Raw genomic sequence first — 9,652 nt, 5'->3', positions numbered from 1 at the left:
ACAGAGAAGGTTCACCAGACTGATTCCTGGGATGTCAGGACTTTCATATGAAGAAAGACTGGATAGACTTGACTTATACTCGCTAGAATTTAGGAGATTGAGAGGGGATCTTATAGAAACGTACAAAATTCTTATGGGGTTGGACAGGCTAGATGCAGGAAGATTGTTCCCGATGTTGGGGAAGTCCAGGACAAGGGGTCACAGCTTAAGGATAAGGGGGAAATCAGGGGGTATGGAGAGAAGGCAGGTACGGGATATTGAGTTGGATGATCAGCCATGATCATATTGAATGGCGGTGCAGGCTCGAAGGGCCGAATGGCCTACTCCTGCACCTATTTTCTATGTATCTATGTATCTAAGAAGGAACTTCTTTTGGCAGAGGGTGGTGAATCTGTGGAATTCATTGCCACAGATGCTGGTAGAAGCCAAGACAATGGGTAATGAGTCACAGAGATGCTTTTATAATCTTGTTTGGTGGTTACTCTTGGCATGTTGAAGAGGCGAGTGACTTGTTGAGAAGGAGGATGGAGATGATGGCGTGAATGTGGCTCGAAGGGCCGAATGGACTCCTCCTGCACCTATTTTCCATGTATTTTCTAACGTGATCCCATGAACACTGATGATAGACACAAAATGCTGGAGCAACTCAGCGGGTCAGGCAGCATCTCCAGGGAAAAGGAATGGGTGACGTTTCAGGTCAAGACCCTTCTTCGGACTAAGTGTCAGGGGTGAGGGAAACTAGAGGTATGCAAAGGTACATAACCTGAGCCTGTTTTGATGCTCTGCAGAAAGGTCATCAGATCCTCAGACCCACCAATGGTTCCTTTAAGGAATATTGGGTCCCTGTCTTTCTCACCCTGTCCTAAGCCCACGCACCTCAGCACGGTCTGCATTTAGAGAAGACCTATTTAAGGACAGTGATGTAGCACTGTTCACATTAATATATTCCCCAAGCCTCCTGCTCAATCCAGATTCAATCCCTGTCAGATCATCATCTCAGCCAACCTCTGGGGTAGCCAGTGGACTCTCAGCTCAATGGTCTTTGTGGTTGCACTGCGGCGCAGTGGTAGAGTTGCTGGTTTACAGCGCTAGAGACCCGGGTTCGACCCTGACCATGGACGCTGTCTGCACGGAGTTTGCACGTTCTACCCGTGAGCTGTTTGGTTTTTCTCCGGAATCTTCAGTTTCCTCCCACACTCCAAATTCTCGGCCTCAGGGGAGTGGAGGCCGGTTCTCTGGATACTTTTAAGAGAGAACTAGATAGGGCTCTTGAAGATAGGGGATATGGGGAGAAGGCAGGAACGGGGTACTGATTGTGGATGATCAGCCATGATCACATTGAATGGTGGTGCTGGCTCGAAGGGCCGAATGGCCTACTCCTGCACCTATTGTCTATTGCCTACTGTCTACTGTCTATTGTACAGGTTTGTAATTGGCTTGGTGTAAGTGTAAAATGCCCCTTGTGTGTGTAGGATAGTGTTAGTGTGCGGAGTATCGCTGGGCGGTGCAGACTCGGTGGGCCGAAGGGCCTGTTTCCGCGCTGTATCTCTGTTCTAAACTGAACAAAACTAAGACAGTGATCACTTGACTCATATTAATATACTGCCAGAGCCTCTAGCTTAATCAAGATGCAGTCCCTGTGTGTATGGGAAGGAACAGCAGATGCTGGTTTAAATCGAGGATAGACACAAAATGCCGGAGTAACTCAGCGGGACAGGCAGCATCGCTGGAGAGAAGGAATGGGTGACATTTCAGTTCGAGACCGTCCTTCAGACTGACTTCAGGCTTCAGTCCGAAGAAGGGTCTCGACCTGAAACGTCACCCATCCCTTTTCTCCAGAGATGCTGCCTGCCCCGCTGAGTTACTCCGGCATCTTGTGTCTATCTGAAGTCCCTGGATTGTATAATCTCAGCCAACGTGTTCCGTCGCCAATGGTCAATGGTCAGAGGTTATGGGGTGAAGGCAGGGGAATGGGGTTGAGGGGGAAAGAAGGAGAGGAAGAGGGGTTGAGAAATTCAAATGATCAGTTTGGTGTCACCACATCATCATGAATATGTTTTGGGTTTTATGGTTGTAAAGTTCCCCTTATGTCAACCATTGCCAAGAACAAGGCAAGGCAAGGCAAGGCAACTTTATTTATATAGCACATTTCATACACGAGGCAGACTCAAAGTGCTTCACATAAAAACATGTCATACAATAAATGAAATAATAAAATGAAATAAAATAGAAGAACTAAAAGAAAAGAAAAGCAAAATTAAAAATGCATTATAAAAAGTGCAAAAGTTAAAAGTGCAATGCAGTTAAGATTTAGCTGAAAGCTAAAGTAAACATAAAAGTTTTCAGTCTTGTTTTAAAAGTGGTCAAAGTTGAGGCAAGTCTTAAATCTTCAGGAAGTTTATTCCAGCTATTTGTTGCATAGTAACTAAATCCTGCTTTCCCATGTTTTGTATTTACTCTGGGAATCACTAGCAGATTGGTTTCAGAAGATCTTAGTGGTCTAGAAGGCTTATATAGTGGAAGCATGTCAGTGATATACTTTGGCCCTAAACCATGTAGTGATTTATAGGTGAGCAGCAGGATTTTAAAATCAATTTTACTTCGGAGTCACGTGAGTGACTACGTGAAGAACCCGCTCAGTGCGCAGGCGCGGCATTACGCCAGCAGTGCAACAGCGGCAGCGGGAGCTAGGCACTCCCGCAACAGAGAAACGGACCGTCAGGTGAGTATCCTGAGGTCGGATTTCTTTTACAGGGGAGCCCCTTTTTCTGCTTGTGTTTTACAGGCAGAGAAAAAGGCTCTGGAACAAAACTGTCCCCCGTTCAAGGAGGAACGTTTCCCGTCGGGGGGAAGGGGGGCAGCAACAGGCGGTAGGAGCGACCCGGTGTTCCTCTATTCCCCGACACCGTGCCGAGCCCAGCCCGATAGCGGGCTGGATGTATAGCCACCCGAAGAGGCATCCGGCAGGTGTTCCCGATTTGGGACGGGACGTCTCTCCACCAGCACGGGGGGAGAGAGAGCCGCCTAAGCCGCTGGAGCGGCTCTCGGGGCAGGTGCCTGCGAGACGCGCTGCTTGAGGGGCGCTCTCGCTACTACAAGGCACAAAAGCTCCAGAAGAATGCGGTAGGAACATTTACCGGGCGCCCCGCTATCCCCACACCGCGCCGAAGCCAGTCCCGCTAGTGCCTGAGCTGCGGGCTGGATGTTCAGCCATCCGAAGAGGCATCCGGCCGGTGGCTTCCGACTTGTCGGAGGGGACGTCTCTCCACCCGCAGGGAGAGAGACAGCCGCCTGAGCCGCTGGAGCGGCTCCTGGAGCAGGAGCTCCTGCGAGACACGCTACGTGAGGGGCAGTCTCGCTGGAGGGTTCAGGCATACCCTCCACAGTGCCTAGGCACTGCCCATCGCTTCCTCCTTAGTGTGGTTAGCTTTGGGGTGACCAGTGGCTGGGCTGGTCATGAAGAGGGGTCACTGGCTGAACAATATCGGGAGTATGCTTGAGGTACAGGATCAGGAAGAGCTGCTGGGTGTGGCCGCTATGTGGCTCCACCACTAGCGAGATGGCTTTTCAGTCTCAACTGATGGCCAGCTTACTACCTGTCTTTTCCAAAAAACCTCTCCAAGACAGGTAGCCATGAGGCGTTGGTTTTATCACGCCTCCCCTAAATTGCATTTACTCAAAGTGCCCGCCACTATTGGGGGATACATTGAGCAGCGCATTTAACCTAAATATTTTAAAAATGCATTTGGTACCCTGACGTCGGCTATCATGTCCACCTGCTCATTCCAGAAGGGCAGGGTAGTATGGCAAAACACCTGACCCTACTGTTCAACGGTATACCTCATAACTTCTGAAATGAACTCACAAACCTGCCCTCAATCTATGAAATTAACAGGACTATGAGAACGCCGACCTCACAAGCACAGATCCTGCTACCTGGCACTTACCAAACCAGTCCTAAAAAACTGGGCGAAGTGTTCAAACTATTCGGCACAAGAGGGCAGAGTCTGGAATGAGCACCACACTAAACCAGACAGCAGTACCTCTACGTGTCCACCAGGGGCGTCTAACCTCATGGTACTGGTGAAAGCTCGGGGCCTGCATGCCAAACCCGTAGCATTTTAGGCCACGGTCCAGAGCAGGCCCCAGGGGAAAATGCGCCACCCCCCAACAAACATCGTCCCTACAAGAACAAGGAACCAGAAACCGAAGAAAACAACAATGAAGACAGATAAGTATGGTTCCTACCATCACATAAAGGTTAAGGGTTGTACTAACAAGGGGTGGATGAATCACGCCTGGTTAGGAAGCTATCACTCTTGGTAGTTATATACCAAAAAGTAAATACAAGGGGAATAGAATTAATATCTTGCCACCAATTCAGCAAGCACCCCAAGTGGTCTACCCTCCCACGATGGTGAATGTCGCACCATCGTTGATAAACCACTTGAGTATTTCACCAGGTATACCCATTCATGGGATTTGTAACTACTACCATGATCCAAGGATACTTTATGGTAGACATCGACCTTGAAGATGCACACTATTCAGTACTTTCTCATATAAGTTTCGGATATACCGCAATTACCTGGATGGAGTAACCATGATGAGCGTTGCGGCATTTAAGTCAAAGTTATCCAGAATCAACTAGCCCTGACACTTAGAAACATTCCGTCATGGCATGTCTATATATTAACGACAAACTATCCTTGGATACAGCTTTAGCTGCATCGCTTCTCGGCCTTTTGGCTAAGATCAAGTGTAGTATCTGTTCTTATCAGTTTAATAATCTGATACGGCCCTTATCTAGGGACCATATATTAAATTGAATTTTGGAACAGGGAGATGGAATAGGGGCTTGCTCCGTCCACTCCACGCATCGACCCAGTATTGCAGTGCCTCTGGGAACGGTGCACAAAATATATATCCAGATATTTACGTTGACCATCCACAACGTTGTTATCTGGTATTCATTAAGACTATTAGTCATGGTGCATTAACCACCAATCAACTACGTGGCAAAGTAATTGGGATATAGCAGCATTACCAGCTACTGAACTTTGTACCTTTCCTATGAGCTGAGATACTAGTGTTCAAAACTATCTCCATACCTGTAATATGGGGGCAAATGGATTAATGTGTAGTGTTATCATGGAATTTATCGGCAGGAAGGATTATGGTTGTACACTTCCACCTGTTTTGAGTAACATCTTATGTGTCCTGATGTGTTACTGAGCTTGTAATACTTAATGCCAATATGAATTGACTTAAACATGTTATATATTAACTTACTTAATTCTAGTGAAGCATTTGCTCAGTAATCCACCAAATTTGCATGTTCGTTTATAAGATAACAACATCAGTGGTGGCATATACCAAACCACTTGGGCGGAGAACATCGATATTAGGTGACAATTTATTAACAATTGGAAACCGTATGTCGTCAAACATGTTTGACCATCAGTAACTCACCTATCAGGTGAGCTAAATACTGTAAACATACATTTAAACCAAAAATATTTACTGAAATCACTAAGCAATATGGACACCAGATATCGATTCCTTATATCCAATTAAATCACCACGTACTAACTTACGTCACATGAAACCAATCTCAAGGCAGCGGCAATGGAGACATTCCCGCGTATTGAGGGGTGGGGGGAACCTAATCTCTATGTTTTCCTTTCCTTCTACCTCTTCAATAGGTACTACGGCTTCATCAGTCGGGTACTACGCAAATTACAGTGGACCAAGTCCACAAGCATGGTTCCCAGTGATCCTCGACATGGTCATTAAAAGAATTGCAGAATTGGGAAGACCATTGCTGTGCTTGGATCAGCAGCACTATCAACCTAATGACAGCATTCCGTAGCATATCCTAGGGAACATACCTGAGGAGCATCAAGAAATGGTACACTGTTTTCCAAAACAGGAATTACACATTCAACTATAACAAAAAAACTGTACTGGAGCTCCTGGCAGGTCTTCACCACAATGAAGGACATGTTCTGTTAGCCTACTCAACTTGGGTACCGCTCACTGGTGATCAGATACAGGAGAGGTATATCAATCCATTCCCCAGAAATAGGTACACCCAAATTGGGATGTCAGTGAAATCCTGACATACCTTAGGGGATGATCACCAGCCAGGTCACTCACCCTGGAACAGCCTACCCTGAAGATGGACATGCTGGTGGCCTTACATCAACACAAAGAGCCAGCTCTCCCATCTACTGCGATGGGACAACATGGTTATAACACCAGATAGTGTCACATGCCCATTCAAGGGTTGGCCAAACAGAACAGACCAGGAACATCAGGTCCAGTCATGAAATTCCGGGCATACCCACCTAAACCACGTTTTATGTGTCATGACCCACTTAGAGATCGACACAATAAGGACTACCGAGGGAGAGGAAAAAGCCTTATGGGTCAGCCACAGGAAACCTCATGGTCGGGTGACGAGCTAAACTATCTCTAGTGGCTCAAGCAGGTACTGGGAGTTGCTGGAGTAAATACTAACGTGTATAAAATCTTATTCCACCAGGACAGCTTCCACGTCAGTAACTAAGAGGATGGACGAGCCTATGGACCACATCCTGGCTACTGCAGGGTGGTCTAGGGAGTATACGTTCCAAACTTTTATAACAAACCACTGACAGAACCTGTATCGTTTGCAGAAAAAGAATCTGCAAAAAATATATAATTTAAGCCCGGGGGAGCAATTGGTCTTGTTGTTGTTAATAACACCATTATTGTTTTTACAAACAGATTCATGGTTGATTACGATAACATACTTCCTCCCTCGAATGACTTCGGCAGCGAGTGAAGTATGAACTGTTACACGGTTTGAAATCACAGAGCTTTGAAGTCTTCACGTAGTCACTCACGTGACTCCGAAGTAAAATAGTAAGATTAAACGAGAACTTACCAGTTTGAAGTTTGATCTGTATTTTATGAGGAGTTAAGCGGCCTTTTCACGGGGCGAGTTGACGCAAGATGTCACCAGAGTGAAGAGGTCGTGGTCCAGCACGAGTCTCGCACGATATAACGGCAGTAGATAAAGAGTTCCCACGGTACTCGGCATTTCTGCTATTTGCGCGAGTGACTTGTCCGTTTCCCGACCTTTCCCGTTAAATCTTGAATGAACATCGTGAACTACACGTGACACAAATGATGTAACTTTTTTTTTCACACACTATATATATCCTCCCTTGGTTGAATTGGCTCATTTGGAGACATATTTTACTGTGTATGTGGGAGACACAGATGGACTGAGCACAGTACCTCGGTCTTACTGTGTGTGGGAGAGGGGGAGAAAGAGACGTACACTCACAGAGGCAGAGTCTCTCAGCCTGTGTAAGAGGGAGGGAGAGAGAGAGAGAGGCACACACAAGGTGGATGTGAAATCTCACCTGCCTGTTTCAGTGACAGACACCCGCCGTCAGTAAATGAAGACACCCCCATCTGTCTCCCCCTCCTCTCCCTCGACTCCCCCACCTTTCTCTCCCAACTCCAGTCCCGTCCCGACCCCCTGGGAAACTGAATAGAGCAACAGTCAACTGCTGCCTGTGCGCTGATATGACAATAAAGGCTACTTTACTTTACTGAGTTAAAGAGTTCCCACGGTAGACTGTAAAATTGGGACCCTGGTTCTGGACTCCCCCAACACGGCCTTCTTCAGACAGCCTAATCGGAATTGAGTCTGAAGATGTGTCTCGTCCCGAAACATCAGCTTTTTTTCTCCAGAGATGCTGCTTGACTCGCTGAGTTACTCCAGCTTTTTGTGTCTGTCTTCGGTTTAAACCAGCATGTACAGTTCACTCCTTACACGGGTCTCTGTACAACATTGAATGGTAGCGTTCCGGACCCCTGGACCCGAGGACTCCGACCTGTATCTCTCAAAGAAGTACATGTGAAAAATTTCTCACGGACCATAAAAATGCGTAACCTTTCAGTAAAGTCCCTTTTAAAGTCCCTTTTAAAGATTATAGTTATTTTCTTGAATCTCATTACCATAACTCATGAATAAGTTGATGTCCATATGCGGATGCAAATCTTTATTTTTATTTATTTTTTAAATTGAATCCACATAAGATAATTTTTACTCACCTTCTGTCCCCTCTGTCCAGCTTCCGGGTTCACCGTTCGCAGGAGTTCCCACGGTACCCGCAAGAGTTATTACGGATATCGCACTGGCCACTACGTCCATATAATGTTGCAATACTCAACCACAAGTGTACAAGTCACTCTTGGAGAAATTCAAACTTTCTTGAATTTTCTCCCGAGTAACCAAGTTACACGATGACCTGCCGTTAGCGCTACGGTGGTCCACGGTGGTCCACGAATGCCGTACTGTTATCGCACGAGGTTCCCACGATGTTAAACTCCGGTTAACTCTTGCGTCAAGTCGCCCCGTGAAAAGGCCGCTTTACGATGAGGGATTACGTGCCCTCCGCTCCCACCCTCATTATATGGATCAAACTAATAAATTGATGTCTCCTTATCTTTACTATGTTTACTTCAAATAACTGTGTCTATCTGTGATTCCACACCGCTGCTTGGAAGTATGCCGCGCCTGCGCACTGAGCGGGTTCTTCACGTAATCCCTCATCGTAACTCCTCATAAAATACAGATCAAACTTCAAACTGGTAAGTTCTCGTTTAATCTTACTATTCTCTGACATACAGGGAGCCAATGTAAGGATTTAAGAATTGGTGTAATATGCTCAAATTTTTTGGTCTTTGTTAGAACTCTAGCAACAGCGTTCTGAACAAGCTGTAGCTGCCTGACAGTTTTTTTTGGAAGACCTGCAAGGAGACCGTTGCAATAATCTAGCCTACTATTAATAAAGGCATGTACAAGTTTTTCTAAATCTTGAGCTGACATGAGTCCTCTTAATCTTGCTATGTTTTTGAGGTGATAGTAGGCCGATTTTGTTACTGATTTGATGTGACTGTCGAAATTTAAATCTGAATCCATAATGACCCCAAGATTTCTGGCTTTGTTTGAAGTTTTCAGGGACAGAGAGTGAAGGTGTTGGGTTACTTTAAGCCTTTCTTTTTTAGCACCAAAAACTATGTCAGGCATTAGCTCTCGCTAGAGTCTACAGTGATTGTACCTTTGACAAGAGACTACAGAATGAGGAAAGGTAACGTCAGTAATGATTAACCATTTGAATGCATTCTGTATGGCAGCTAAAAAGAATAATTTATATTCATTTCCTTTCCATCTCTTTTTTGTTCCACATGAGTAAAACAGAAATTTGTACCAGTACTGCTGTACATTGATAAGGTCCAAGGTCATGGGAGCTGAATTAGGCCCTCCGGCCCATCGAATCTACTCCGCCATTCAATCATGGCTCATCTATCTTTCCCTCTCAGTCCTAATCTCCTGCCATCTCCCCATAACCCCGACACCCATACTAATCAAGAATCTGTCAATCTCTGCCTGGAGTTTGTACGTTCGCCCCGTGACCTGCGTGGGTTTTCTCCGGGTGCTCCAGTTTCCACCCACACTCCAAAGACATACAGGTTTGTAGGTTATATGGCTTCGGTAAAAATTGTAAATTGTCCCTAGTGTGTGTAGGATAGTGCTATAGTATAGGGGTCGCTGGTCGGTGTGGACTCGGTGGGCTGAAGGGCCTGTTTC

At 46.0% G+C, this 9,652-nt stretch overlaps 1 non-coding gene across 1 annotated transcript; it reads left to right on the top strand.

Moving 5' to 3' along the window:
* The first annotated feature begins 4,729 nt into the window (after positions 1 to 4,729).
* Positions 4,730 to 4,921, top strand: LOC116973844. The gene has a single exon (XR_004412152.1). It is a non-coding gene; the product is annotated as a U2 spliceosomal RNA (small nuclear RNA).
* Positions 4,922 to 9,652: the final 4,731 nt, after the last annotated feature.

This window comes from Amblyraja radiata, chromosome 5 (assembly GCF_010909765.2).
Source record: "Amblyraja radiata isolate CabotCenter1 chromosome 5, sAmbRad1.1.pri, whole genome shotgun sequence".
Taxonomy (NCBI): Eukaryota; Metazoa; Chordata; class Chondrichthyes; order Rajiformes; family Rajidae; genus Amblyraja; species Amblyraja radiata.
This window is presented reverse-complemented; position numbering and strand designations above follow the sequence as displayed.